Below are 14,453 nucleotides of genomic sequence, written 5' to 3' on the forward strand. Positions count from 1 at the left end.
GCCTGCGGTTCCCCTCCCCATTTAAATCCTGCCACCTTTTGGTCTGAGTTCATCCCTCTTGGGTTCCTGCCCTGCATCCCCCTCTGCCCCTCTCGGCCATTCCCTCACGGAAAGCCCACCCTGTCTGGGAACCACGGGGACTTCCAGGCTCGGGCTGAGCTGCCTCCTGCCAGGAGCCGCATCCCTCAGCCTCGGGGTGCAGCTGAGATCGGGGGGGGCCCTGGGGCGCAGGTAGGGTCTGCATCCAGCATCGCCGGCACTGAGCACCACAGCTTCTGTCAGACCCAGAATCTGCGCCCTCGACGTTAACCCTGTGTGCAGGAGGCAGGCACCAGTGCCTACAAGTTCTCAGCTGGCACAGAGGGTGCATTACTCATTCCTGGTGCCTCATCAGCCTTTGATAATATCTCAGCATAAGCAAAAAGCAAAAAAGACGCTTGCCGAGAAAGCAGAAGGAAAGCAAGAACGTCCTGAAGTTGTCTCTGACGCTCCTAGCCTTGACCTGCAGCGTGCTGCTTCTCTGCACCCTGATTCAACACGGGGGTCTGCTTCTCAGAAGGCTTATCTCCTGCAGAATGATTGATAGCCTGGGCAATTGTTTTTAATAATATCTGAACACCTGCAGCCCTCAGTGCCCGGTAATACAGTTATCCCAAGTGCCTAACTTACTGCGTAAACAACTGCTCTGGTTGCAAAGACAACTATCGGGTTCCTGACACAGGCTGCACAGGCTGTGCGGGGGGGTCGGGCAGAGGGGCACGCAGGATCCCGCCTTCCACGGGGAGATGTGGGAGCGAGAGGAAGGGGAGCTGACTTTCTGAGAGGGTCACCCAGGCAAGCCTCTTCTTCCCAGGCAGAGCAAGCAAGCCGGGGCTCTCGGCCGGGCAGCGGCCTGTGCCGGGGAGCACTTCTGTCCGGGGGCGTCCCCGAGGAGGTCACCCCGCTTTGGTGCTGAGCGCCCGCGAGCTGCGCGGCCGTGAAGGTGACTGCAGAGGAACGCGCTTTGCGGGTGAAGGAAGAGCAAGACCCGTGTGCCCCAGCCCACGCCAGACGTGGCGCGGGCAGCCTGCCGGGAGCCTGCCTGCACCCCCACACCCCCACGGGCAGGTCAAGAGGGGTCGGCGGGACCCACTTGCTTTGTGCCCGCCAGGCACGGGGCCGGGAGGCAGAGCTCGCCTGCGCGCCCCGGAGAGCCACCCTGCTTTCAGGATCTCTTTCACGCCTGCCAGGTTTTCTGACACTGCGGCTCGCACAGGCTGGACATTTCGCCTCTTTCCAAGGAGCGACGTTATGCGCATGTTGGAAAATGCTCCTTTTTCATTTGCTTCGAAGGCCCTTTTCCCCTGTTGTTTAAGGAATGCTGTTTGAATTAGCTCCACGGATTGCAAACAGACCCCGTTGTTTTCCTTTCCCAATGCAGGGAGGCTTCTGTTCTCTTTGGCCTGCTGGATTAACCAGGGGGCCTCACACACTGACCCCTCTGCAGCTCAGGGAAGCTAATTTAATCCCAATATTGTTACAGATCACAGCAGGATGGATCTCACAGATTCCTTGAGGCAAACCAGCACTGAGCTCTGGCAGGGACAGCAGTGTTCTGTGTAGAGGCAGGAGCTGCTACAATTTTTCTGTAAGATTTCCTCTAACAAAGCTTCTGAGGCTGGGGAGGATGGTGGGATCACCCTGGGCACAGGGTTCCACTGAGGAGTGGCTCCACCTGCATCCCCCAGCACCCCCCAGCATTCCCTGACACGCAGGAGGGTGGTGGGCCACTCTGGATCCTGGCAGAAGACAAGGAGGTGCATTTCTTCGCCAGTTCTTTCTCCTCACTACTGTTTTTCCCTTGGTACCTGCTCCTGGGGCTGGATTTTCACGGTGTGCTCTCATCAGGCCATCCACGCCAGCCGCAGCCCCGTCCCTGTGTCAGTCCCCGCACAGGTCACCGCACCTCGCCCCTGCAAGATGGAGCCACCCCCTGTGCTGGGGCTTCGCTGCTCTGCCTCGGCGTTGGTACCGTCGTGGGGGACAGCAGGGTGATGGCAGGGGGGCCCCGGCTGCAGCCCAGCCCCACGCACAGCCCCACGCACAGCCCCACGCACGGCCCAACGCACGGCCCCACGCACGGCCCCACGCACAGCCCCACGCACAGCCCCACGCACGGCCCCACACACAGCCCCACGCACGGCCCCACGCACGGCCCACGGCTGTCTCCCTCTGAGTCTGTCAGTTCCCTGCTGTGTAAATGTCCAACAAGGAGGCGGATTTGCTTTTCTCGGACAACTCAGCTCTTCAGCAGCTCAGCTCCTCCCTGCCCTCCCTTCCCCACACATGAGCCAGAGCCCTCTGAGGTTGGTCATAGCAAAACCACCGGCGAACGCGGACGCTTCTGCCTGCAGCCTTTTCTGTCCCATAATGAGTCGTGTGGAAGTGATGCTGAGCCTGGAAAAAGGCATCCAGCACCTTTACAGTGGGGCAGTCAATCTAAACCTCTCTTGTACTCGCATGGGGAAGATCTGCCTTCTCGTCCCGCGTGCAGTGTCCCGGCTCTCCCTCCCCTCTGCTCTCACAACCCCACCCGAGATGCGTCGCTCTCCCCAGGATGACAGTCCTGCTCAGCAAACCCAGCCGCAGCCCCAGTCCATCACACAGCGCTAATCCGTTTCCAAAGCACGTCACGCCTCTCGCTCGGGCTGAAGCAGGGTCTGCTCTGTGGGCCAGCAAGCGAGGGGACAACCAGCCGGGTCTGGTGGCCACGGGCAGGGAGGGGGTCCAGTGCCCGGGAGCGGGGCAGGGCAGGTGGGTGCGGGAGCCACTGGGACTGGTGGGGAAGCCCTGCCTCTCCCAGCATCGCTCTGGGGGCTTTGATGTTCGGGAAAAGTAAATTGCTTTGGGACGCTATTAAAGACAAGTTTAAATGATGACACACCACAGGGCTGGGACTTCGAGCGTTTCTTGTAACTCCGTCCAGAGCTGGAAGTGCAAGAGGCCACTGGCACAGCCAAGAAGACACGAAACTGAGAGCCTCTGCAGCAGGAGCAGCTCCATGAACAGCTTGTCCCTCTCCAGGCTTCTGCCGTTGTGCCAAGCAGCAGCAGAGCAGGAGCTGGTGCTGCCACAGAGCCAGGCTGGCCCCGCTTCCCCGGGAGCACGGGGTAGAGCTGGGGGAGCAGGGATGGGGTGCCCAGCCCAGGGGGCCGGTCCCGGGAGGCTGGGCACAGGGACAGGAGCTGGGCATGCGGGCCCCTGCTCAAGCCCATCCTCCTCTCAGCCACGAGCAGCTCTTGGGAACATTCCTGCTGGATGACATTTCCCAAGGCATTGAGAGAAGAAAAAAAAAAAAAAAAAGGCACTTTTTTCCCAATATAAATTCTTGCAACATTAAAAAAACCACACAATAGCTGTAAGCCCTGAAACGGCTGGGGGTAAAAAAGCTACAGCTTGACATGGAAATAGCACTACCATCCCCACCAACGGGTTGAATCCCAGATGTGAGACATCATGTGTGACAAAACCCCAGAGGAAGGACACGCAGGAAGCTTGTAATTGTTGTGGGCTCCGATGGCTGCATGGGGACGCAGGCTGGTGACCTCGGGCGTCCCGAGTCCCCTGTCCATAACCTGCAGCAGCCAGAGCAGAGCCACAGCCGGGCTGGGCTGGCGCTGGGACCGGCATGGGGCCGGGCTGAGCCCCTGGCTTGGGTCCTTGCTGCCCAGCTGTGCCTCTGCAGAGGCACCCGGGGGCAGTTTGGGGACCCGCGGGTGGTTGTCTGGGGACCCAGGGGCGGTTTGGGAGCTCTGCAGGCACAACCCGGAGGTTCCTGCTGACAGGCAAAGGGCTGCAGCACGGGTGCTGGTGCTCGGGGTGAGGCTGGAGCAGCACCGACGGGGGAACAGTGCCCGTCCCCATGTCCCCAGCAACGGTGGACACGGACCTGGGGGGGCCAGTCCCGGCCCAGGCAGGCAGATAGGAATATCACCAGCCTAAATAAATCAGCTGAAAATGTGTGTTGAGGGGACCCTTGCGCAGCAAAAGCTGTAGAAAGTGCTCGCTCCACTGCGTTCTCCGAGACATTTGCAGTACACCTATAATTATTTTAATTGCAATTAAAGACTGTCTCCTGTGACTGTGCCGAAGGAGCGCCTGCCTTCCGCTGCACTGCGGCTTTTCAGAGATTTCCAGTGGAGCCAAAAGCTTTGCTGGTGTGGATGGGTTATGTCTACGTATTGTGTTTTAAACTATATAATTAATTGAATGCAGTGCTCTGCAAGGAGCTAATTCTGCCGAGGGATTTTGGTAATTGTACAGACATTGAGAGGAGCAAGGCCCAGCCCCGCGCACTGCGGGGAGCGGCAGGGAGGAGGCCGGGCAGCGCGGGGGGCCGGGATGGAGGAGGGAGGGCAGAGAGTGGGGACTGGGGCTCCCGGGGCTGCGGGAAGGGGAGCGGGGAGCCCGAGACTGGCAGGGAGAGGGGAAGATGAGGAGGTGAAGGGCAGGACGGCCCGTCATGCCGGGGCAAGCCCAGCCACCAGCCCACAGCTCGGCGGGAGCAAAGAGCAGAAGAGCTGGGGCAGCGCTTCCCTCTCTCTCTTTCTGCCTTTTTACCCCTTTCCTTCAGTTTTTGGAAGTGTTCATGATGCAGGAGGTGAGGCTGGCCCGGCCTGCACCCTGCATCACCCCGCGCCACCCCATACTGCAGCATTTAGTGCACACACTGTCCACTTTAACTACCAGCGTCTGCACGGGAAGCGTTTGTATGTGTTTTAAATCTCTTCAAGATGACAGCGCGAAGAAGAGAATGGATTGAGCCTGGCTTATAAAAGGTGGCAGATCAGAAAACAGCGATGCCAGGCGAAGGCAAGAGCGCTCTCACGGGCGCGACCGAGGCCCGTCGAGGGCAGCCCGGTGCTTCTCCTTGCTTTGCTGCCCCGGGAATTGCTTGGGCCATGCTGGACACAACTGCCTGTGGCCAGCTGCTTCCAGATGCAGCTCCAGCAAATCCGCTCTAGATGCTATTTCTTGGAGATGCCTTTTCATTTGCAATAATAATGCTCCAGTGACTGCAATGTCGGCAAGAGAGCTACCACAGCCATGCTAGCCCCTTATAGTGCCTCTGCCCTGGGAGCTTCGGGGTTTCATTTCCAATTAAGTTTTTCATATGGTAACATTCAGAATTTTGATGGGAGATGAGGCTACTTTTGTCTAAGAGAGAACATACTTTCACTGTTGCGCCTGGCCCAGGAATGAGTTCTCCACTATTAAAATGTAATTTAATTTATCTCCATGGATTTTGTGATGACTAGAATTTGTTCTAAGGAGACCTTTAAAGAAGAACTTTTGCATTATTAAATGTATGTGCTAGGAAGTTGAATTCTGGCATCCTCTGATAACCAAATTTCTTTTCTATCTTCCACTATATCCATCATGATAAAAGCCCCTGCCAAAGCCCTAACTCAAGCCATGCTTCTGGCATATTGTGAAACGAATCAGGGAAAAAAAAAAGAAAAAAAGAAACCCACAAGATGCTCTAGTCCAGTATTTTTTTTAATCAAAGTTTCAAGGATATTGATGGTTTACCTCATAAGGTAAACATTTGTAGCCCAGTTGCTTTCCCAGGATTAAACCAGAAACAAGTGGCTAGCTGAAACTGCAACTAATTTGCTCTGACAGACTCCAGTCAGCTTCAAAATGAGTTTTCTTGAAAATCACAGGCCCTTTACATGCGGAGCCCTGGCACTGGTACCTTCCCACCGAGGGTTGCGGGATGATCCCATTTTCCAGGGACGGGCCCGATGGACGCCCAGCTCCCACAGTTCCCCAGGGCCCCCCCAGCCCACGGGGACCCCCTTGCGCTGCGGGGACAGCTCTGTGCTGCGGGGGCGATGGGCGAGGGACCCTCCTCCCTTTGCCCCTGCCTCAGCCCCCACCGCGGGCAGACGCTGCCCATCTTTGCGAAGGGTGAAGCCCAGCCGTGCCGGTCCCGGCCAGCAGCGGATTTCCCACCCCAGCGAGTGACAGCCCCCCGCAGCACATGCCTGGGAGCAAGGGGACAACTGGGACAAGCCAGGTCCCTGCTCGGCCGCTGGCATCTGGGGTGACCTGGGGCAGGTCCCCGTGTGCTGCGGAGCTGGTCCCTGGGCTACGTGCCTCGCCAGGCCCCCGCCATTCCCAGGTACAGCCCGAGAGGCGACGGAGGGGGCAGCTCTTGTGCCAGCCGCACCCCGGGGTGGTGGGCATGGCCCTGGCACCTCCATCCCCAGCCCGGGACGGGGGCACTCCCAGCAATGGCACAGCACCCACGACTCTGCCGGCGCAGCCTGGGCTGTCCCGTCAGAGCAGGACTTCAGCAAAGAGGCGCCGAACATTTCGGGGTGCCCCACAGTCTCTCCGATGGCACCACTTGTGCCGCCCTCCCACCGCCCCAGCCACGGCTGACCCCAAACAGAGCCACTGCAGCGCTGGCTGGGCTTGGGAGCAAGTGGGCGCGGGCAAGCCGGGGTCAGGCTGGAGGGAGCCAGCCAGTCTGTGGGCTCACTGGTCTCTGTTTGGGCAGCCAGTGGTTAACAGCAGCATCCTGCTGTTCTGCCTCCTCCAAACTGCATGCAACAGCCTGGGGCACAGCGCAGCTCTCGGGGCTGTAGTTATTCTCCACGACAGCCGGCTCGCTGGGGATGTCACTGTGCAGCCTTTCCCCTCAGCAGACCCAGGATTAGTGCACACCGGCTCCAGCTCCTGCTAACCGATGGGACAGACCTGGGCTTTGACACCAGCCAGCACCTACCCACGCAGACTCCTGGCCCCCATGAAATCTCAGCACCTCGGAGATCCACGTCCTCCCTTCTCCCAAACCTCCCTGGAGCGAGGCAGCGCGCGTGTCCCCCGTCACTAGTGATCTACGTGGTGCTCACACGGCTCGACCGTGGAGCCCACTGCCCAGCGAGCTGGGACGCTGGGGCTCAGCAGAGGAGACAGCACAAGTGAGCTTTAACTTGGGTCAAGACTCATGGTGCTACTGTGCTCTCTGTTAAGGGTACATGAGTGAATCCTGCGTACAAAGAGGAAGGTACCTTTTTTTAGAAGTCTAATTTTATTGCTTCCCCGATGCATTAGCTCGTGGACTGGAGCCACAGCAGACCGTGCAGTGGAAAGAGCTCCCTTCCCTAAGAGCGTCTCCAGGGCATAACAACGGCTCTGAAGCCAGGAGAGAGCCAAGATGATTTCACCACCAAGGCTGGCATCACCCCCAGGACTCAGCACAGCGCACAGCACCTTGTTGGCAGAGCCGGCGTGCCCGCCCAGCAGGTCCCGTGCTGGCGCAGGAGGACGACGTGCCTGTGCAGTCCCGGCTGCCAACTGCAGAAAGCTGCTGCTCTGCTTTGCATATAAGTCAAAACCTGTAAGCTACTGGTTACAGAGACACTCGCTGTTTTAACAGACTGAAGTGGGAGAAGGGAGAGAGCTGCCAGATCCCAGCTGGTCTCTGCTCCGGGAGCTGATGGAGGATTAGCCCAGCAGCATGTTTTTACAAATTGTCGGTTCCCAGCGTACACAAAACAAAGCTCTGAGGACTGAGCGTCTCAGCGCAGAGGCAAAGACAAATGCTTTGGGAACCTGACGGCACTTTCCACCCAGACACACAGCTACAGGGTCCCTGTTTTCCTGCGGTCCCAGCAGAGCGCTGCCTGTGCCACGGCAGCTCAGTCGGGGTGGATGCAGTGTTGGGGCTGGTGGCTCAAAGTCGATCCCTCGTGCCTGCAGCCCCGCAGCTGCCGGCTGAGCCCCTCCCTCCCCGGGCTGGTGCCCCACAAACGAGAGAGGGTTTGCAAAGCACCCGCGGGTCCCTCCAGCCATGTCCTGGCACCAGGAAGCCATCTGCCCTGCTGCATGGGGACGCTGCCGGAGTCCCTTCTCTGCCCCACACAGCCTCAACCTTCCCTTGCAAGGCGTCAGCCCTGGGGGATTGGGGTGGTTGAAGCCCCTGCCGAGAGCCCGCAGGCAGGCCCAGAATGGCACCGACCAAGAACGGCGCTGGGGGAAGCTGCCACCACCCAACTTCTACAGCCCACCCAGCCTGGCATCGCGTCCTGCCCCAGGTGGGGAGGGAGATGCAGGGCTGCGCTTGCTGCACGCGCTCGTGGCAGAGCTGCCTGTCCCCAGTGCCCTTGGCTGACACCACAGCACATTCTGCTCCCTGTCCCGGCTCCTCGCCTGGACGATGCTGGGAGGCTGTGGCGTGTGCCGGGTCTGAGCCGATGCCATCCCTGTGCCTGCTGCTGCCCGCAGGCACAGGGACGTGCCAGGCACCCTCACTGTGCCCTTCCTTCAGCCAGCCCTCCGGTTAAACCCCCACCCTAAAGGCACGATTGTCGTCGTGCTGCTGGGAAGCAAATGTGTACCAGGCTGCGGCAAGGCATGGGGAGAGGCAGGCTGCCTGCTGCCTGTTACCTGCTGCCCATTCCCCTCTGCCCATTCCCCACTGCCCATTCCCCACTGCCTGTTCCCCACTGCCCGTTCCCCTCTGCCCGTTCCCCACTGCCCGTTCCCCACTGCCCATTCCCCACTGCCCGTTCCCCACTGCCCGTTCCCCACTGCCCTTTCCCCACTGCCCATTCCCCACTGCCCATTCCCCTCTGCCCATTCCCCACTGCCCGTTCCCCACTGCCCATTCCCCACTGCCAATTCCCCACTGCCCATTCCCCACTGCCCGTTCCCCACTGCCCATTCCCCACTGCCCATTCCCCTCTGCCCATTCCCCACTGCCCATTCCCCTCTGCCCATTCCCCACTGCCCATTCCCCACTGCCCATTCCCCACTGACTGTTCCCCACTGCCCATTCCCCACTGCCCGTTCCCCACTCCCCACTGCCTGTTCCCCACTGCCCGTTCCCCACTGCCCATTCCCCACTGCCCGTTCCCCACTGCCCGTTCCCCACTGCCTGTTCCCCACTGCCCATTCTCCACTGCCCGTTCCCCACTGCCCATTCCCCACTGCCCATTCCCCACTGCCCGTTCCCCACTGCCCATTCCCCACTGCCCGTTCCCCACTGCCTGTTCCCCACTGCCCATTCCCCACTGCCCGTTCCCCACTGCCCGTTCTCCACTGCCCATTCCCCACTGCCCGTTCCCCACTGCCTGTTCCCCACTGCCCATTCCCCACTGCCAATTCCCCACTGCCCGTTCCCCACTGCCCATTCCCCACTGCCCGTTCCCCACTGCCTGTTCCCCACTGCCCATTCCCCACTGCCCGTTCCCCACTGCCCATTCCCCACTGCCCGTTCCCCACTGCCTGTTCCCCACTGCCCATTCCCCACTGCCCGTTCCCCACTGCCCGTTCCCCACTGCCTGTTCCCCACTGCCCATTCCCCACTGCCTGTTCCCCACTGCCCATTCCCCACTGCCCATTCCCCACTGCCCGTTCCCCACTGCCTGTTCCCCACTGCCCATTCCCCACTGCCAATTCCCCACTGCCCGTTCCCCACTGCCCATTCCCCACTGCCCGTTCCCCACTGCCTGTTCCCCACTGCCCATTCCCCACTGCCCATTCCCCACTGCCCATTCCCCACTGCCTGTTCCCCACTGCCCATTCCCCACTGCCCATTCCCCACTGCCCGTTCCCCACTGCCTGTTCCCCACTGCCCATTCCCCACTGCCCGTTCCCCACTCCCCGCTGCCGGAGCCTCCCGGCCGGCCACCCTGTCCCACGCAGCGGCAGGGCTGGAAGCTCTCGCTACTTGTTTCACGGGAACTTCCGACATTTCAAAAATTGTTTTCATTCTGGCTTGGAATGAAGACAAATATTTCAGAAATTTCCTGGATAACATAAAGTTTAAAATAACCTCCAAACTAAAACAGAAGTAGTAGGCTATCTCAGCTCTTGCATTATGTCATATCATGCCAGCTCATGGTACGCTGCACAGAATTGCAGAGGACTCGTCATGAGGGGATGTAAACAAAAATACAAATAATGTCAACAAGAGAGGAGAAATGAAATGCTGAAATGAGAAATTCCCTAAAATGACTTTCCCCCCCCCCCTTGTGCAAATTAATTCTCCATGGGAAATCGCTTGGGTTTTATGAAAGAGCACGATCTGGCCAAAGCAGCTCTTCTATTCTCCGGAGAAGGAGGGACACCCCGCCGGCGCTGCCCGCCAGCCCCGTCCAGCCGCGCAGCCCGGCAGCGATGCTGCTGCAGCCGGGCTGGGGCCGGGCTGCCCCCCTGCCCCCTCCACCCCCTCGTCTTGACTCTTGCAAGCCGGACGCACGCCAGGCCCCCGCTGTCTGCCGGCAGCGGCGGCGCCGAGATGGGTAAAGCGGGGCGCTGGGGTTAACGGGGCCAAGCGGCGTCTCCGTTGGGCGCGGAGGGGACGTCGCCCGGTGCCGCCGCAGAAGGGCCGCGCTGGGGACGGCGCTTACCTTGGCTCAGCTCTGCCTGGCCCGGGCTGGCTCCTGCCTTCCGTGCGCCCGGTGCATCGCCGGCTCAGCGCCGGCACGGCTGCCCCTGGCCGGGGCGCTGCGCCGGGCGGACCTCGGGGCGCCGGCTGGCACCCATCCCCCTGTCTGCCCCGTGCCTCTCCAGAAAGGCACTGCTGGGAAGGAGCGCCGAGGCTCATGTCTCCGGCGCTGTATCCACCCCTTCCCACCCTCTTGGGGTTCGGTCCTGCCAGTTCCACTTGTGGGCTGTCCTCACCACTTTGGGCCTTTCTACCGCTCCCCTTCTTGTGGCTCCGGATGTCACCACAGACACGCTTTTATGAGAGTGGGCTTGTGCAAGGCTTGTATAAAGTGTTCTCAGAAATACGAGGTCCTGTCATTTGTAAAACTAATAAAAATGTCCAATAATTTTTACAAGGGAAAAATGAGTCATTGGATGGCACATTTCTCATTACTGGCATTTTACAATTAAAATGAGCATCTATTGAATCAATCCAAAGCTCTTATTGTTAGCAGACACTAATAACTTCCTGAGCTATTGAAGATACTTTTTTCTGAAGAAACATGACCCCTGACCACGGCATTTCTCGTTGAGAGCGGTATCCAGCTGAGACCAGCTCTGCTCAGCTCCTGCTGGAGTGGTTTCAAACACATCCTGATGAGACTGGTGGCTATAACTGGGTGGGAAATTGTTTTTAAGCCCTCAAAAATGTTCAAGATTTCAAAATTTTTCCTGCTCCACATGGGGATGAATCCAGAATTGTTCAACATTTTTACCAAAAAAAAATAAGTCCTCATGGAAACCGGCTCCGGAATAGCCAATAGCCACCGGTCACGCTGAGCCGGGCGAAGCGGGGACTCCCACCCGCCCCAGCCTGCCGGCGGCTCGGACCGCCGTGCTGGTGGCTGCGCTGGCATGAGCCGATTTCTTCTCCCAGGGTGGGACACCCATCCCGGACCTCACGACCTTCTCTGGTGAGAAATGAATCCAGTGAAACTTTCCCAATTTCACCGCCGCGGTTGCGCGTGCGTGGCCGAGCGCTGGGCTGGGCTGCGCTCTGCCCCGCGCAGGGCTCGGGCCGGCGAAGAGGGGCCATCGCCACCTCCTGCCTTCCCAAGACCGGGATTTTTGCAACTGCTTGTCTTTTCAAAACCCTCTAGAGACTTCAGGACAATATAGGAAGGGCCTTATTTTCAGCAGGCACTGAGTCCATCTGCTGCTGTCCCCTGAAAATCAGCCTCCCTCCAGATGTCTCAGGATGGATTCTGGTAACTGGAGTCACCACCTGCTTTTGCAAATGGACACCCTGATGGAAAACGAGGGGTGGTCTGAGCAGGGTGCAATGAGAAGTCCCGCAGCAGCACAGGGTGCAGCCAGCGCTCTGGGTGCCCCTAGCCAGTCCTCTGCCCGCGAGGGCTCATTTCAGCCTCATGAAATTAGCCCGAGAAGAGCCAGCCTGACTGCAGGGCTCATTTCTCAAAGCCTCTCCAGATGAAGCAAAACGGATTAAAATGCAAAGGCCACGTATCACCTCCAGCAGAGGTGTCCAGGGAGAGCTCCTGCTGCAGGATTTAGCAGGGGGAGCTCCCGGTTGCTGTATGGCCAACCGCCAGCCAAACCTCAGCACGTGCCCTGAGGTGCCCCCCTGGCAGACGGCGCTGAGGACAGTGTCACCGGTGCAGTCCCAGGGGTCCCACAGCCCCCGATACCACTCCCCAGGGCACTGGCTCCCACCTGCTGGCATAGCCCAGTGAAAAGGGAATTCACTTGGGCTTTGGGGGACCTTCATCTTCTCTTTATGTTCATGCTGGCATCACATTTGTCCTGAACTTCCCTGCGGAAGGCATGTTTTAGGAGTGCTCTTTTCCCACACGCAGCCACCTGCACGTCCCCAAGGCAGAGGGAGAAGCCCTTTCCCTGCCATGACGCCAGAAAAGAGAAGCCAAATTCTCCCCACGTGCACAGAGAATACAGTGAGCTTCTGGATGAGAACGGACATCTTTCCTCCAAAACCCCAACAGACCCTGGGCAGCCAGGCTGCTGTCACTTGTGGGGAGGTTCAGCCCCTATTTGTATGATCAAACATGTGCAAAGCTGATGAAAAACTACCATGAAATCCCACTGCACAGCAGTAACAATGAGCAAGTGCTGGCTTCTAAATACTGAGTGCCCTGCCAAGGAGCTGGCAAGGACAGATCCTGCTGGGCTGTGGGGTCCAGATCCTGCTTTTGCCGTTGCAGATCCTCTTCGTGCAGGTCTGCAAGACACAAGCCCCCACCCAGGCGCCTCTCCAAGAGCCTGCTCAAGCACTTAACAGAAATGAATGCCCAACAAACTAACACCCATCCACGATGGAGACGTCAGCCAAGAGTCCTTACCTGCGCAGAGCAGACTGGAGCAGGCGCTTGGTGTTTGCTGGTTGAGCCGTCCAAGCTGGGCCCGTCAGAAGGATGCTGGGCTCTGCTCCCTCCGCACCACACTCTCTCTTGACTCCCCTCTCTCTCCACCCTCCCAGTTTCTCTCTGGAGGGGATGGCTCTTTCTCTTGGGAAGGTGCCATGGGAGTGGGGTTGCTGATGCAGGGCCCAGATGTTGGGGACAAGCAGAAGAGGTTGTTCTTCGCTCTCTGTTATTGTGCAATGGCTCCAGAGCTGGAGACACTTCCCACTTCTTTTCCTTTGCTACTGAACACGGGGGTTGGGACGACAATATGTATTGTCGTTTATAAACACTGCAAGACCCTCCTGGGACCTACGTGCATAAAAGTTGTGTTTGCTTTAGCATTCTTTTTCTCTCTTGCATCCTTGCAACACAGCCTCTGCCTGGGCTGTATGTCTGTGGCACTGAGCGCTGCAGAAGCTGAAGTTCTGCTCCCGAGAGCATCGGGCTGTGTTGCTGCTCCAAGGGGAGGGCCGCGGGAACCGGCTGCTAACCCAGCCCGTCCCAGCCAAGGTCCCGCTGCGGCTGCCAGGTGCCGGAGCGCAGCGCACACAGCGGGCATTGCCGACAGCCGGCAAGAAATGCCAAGAGCTTCCCTTTATGGCTCCGTATTTCCTGTTAAATTTTTTATGGGATTTCCTCAGCACTCAGATTTATGGACGCGCTCGCCTGGCTCGGGAGGCTAAGGAGCCCGGTGCGGGCAGCGGCCAGACGCTGGCACAGCCGAGCGGGGAGACCTGCTGCCAGGAGGGGCCGGGGCTGGCGCCCGCCGGGCTCCCCAGGGCGCAGGGCAGGGGATGCCTGTGCTGGGAGGGCAGCCCCAGCGCGGGTCCCGCAGCCCCGGCCACGCTCCCGCCCGCCGCAGGGACCGTCCCAGGTGCCACCGCCGGCGCTGGGCCCCGGCTCCCGTGGGGCTGCCTTGCGCCTGGCCCAGCAGCGAATTTGGCGTCCCCGCCGCGGGGACTTATCGGCTGATGTCACAGGATTTCCTCACCCCACGGGAGCGCACAATAGCGAGGACAGGCTGCTCCGCAGACACCCTAATCCCTTGGCAATTGTGCCGCGTTTCGGGGGGTGACAATAGTTCAATGAAGGTTTGCAAGGTTAGCAGGAACGTTAATCCTTACAGAAGAAAAATGTGACAATTATTTAATGCCGTGGCTGGGAGCTTTTGTGCCGCCCCTAGTATGATGTGTTTGGGCAACGTCTCATCTAAAGTATTGCGGAGGACAAACGCTGCACAGGCTACCTGAGCGCTGGCTGGGCGGCTGCCAGGGCCCTGGGGTGCGGGGTGCGAGGGGGGACGGGCGCCTGCAGCCGGTGCTGCCAGATGTCTGTGCAGCCTGGCTCCGCTTCTGCTCCGTCCCTTTGAATTTTCCTATGAGCAAGGGAGTTCCTGCCATTATCCAATGAAAGCACAAACATGTACACAGCCAGAGCACACACGGACAGCTCTTGGGAGCAGCAGAGGTTTTTATTGTCTGAATTAAATTTCCAGAAAATTGGGTGTCTCTTACAATTCAGAGATGCTGCAGAAGAAACGCAGCTGACGCGCTCCTGCTCTGCGAGTGTACGCTGCGGTGCGGTGAA

General features: G+C 59.2%; 1 protein-coding gene across 4 annotated transcripts in view; it reads right to left on the bottom strand.

Annotated features, from left to right (window-relative positions):
• Positions 1-12,839, bottom strand: part of RSPO1 (R-spondin 1) — a 30,815-nt gene extending 17,976 nt beyond the window's left edge. For 3 of the 4 annotated variants that reach the window (XM_042793523.1, XM_042793522.1, XM_042793521.1), the window contains exon 1: positions 10,407-10,575. The gene's annotated coding sequence lies outside the window, so the exon portion shown is untranslated. Of the gene's footprint in view, positions 1-10,406; positions 10,576-12,803 lie in introns of those variants that run through there. The other variant, XM_032987110.2, reaches the window with a different exon arrangement.
• Positions 12,840-14,453: the final 1,614 nt, after the last annotated feature.

Source organism: Tyto alba, unplaced genomic scaffold, assembly GCF_018691265.1.
Source record: "Tyto alba isolate M040663 unplaced genomic scaffold, T.alba_DEE_v4.0 Super-Scaffold_20, whole genome shotgun sequence".
Lineage (NCBI taxonomy): Eukaryota > Metazoa > Chordata > Aves > Strigiformes > Tytonidae > Tyto > Tyto alba.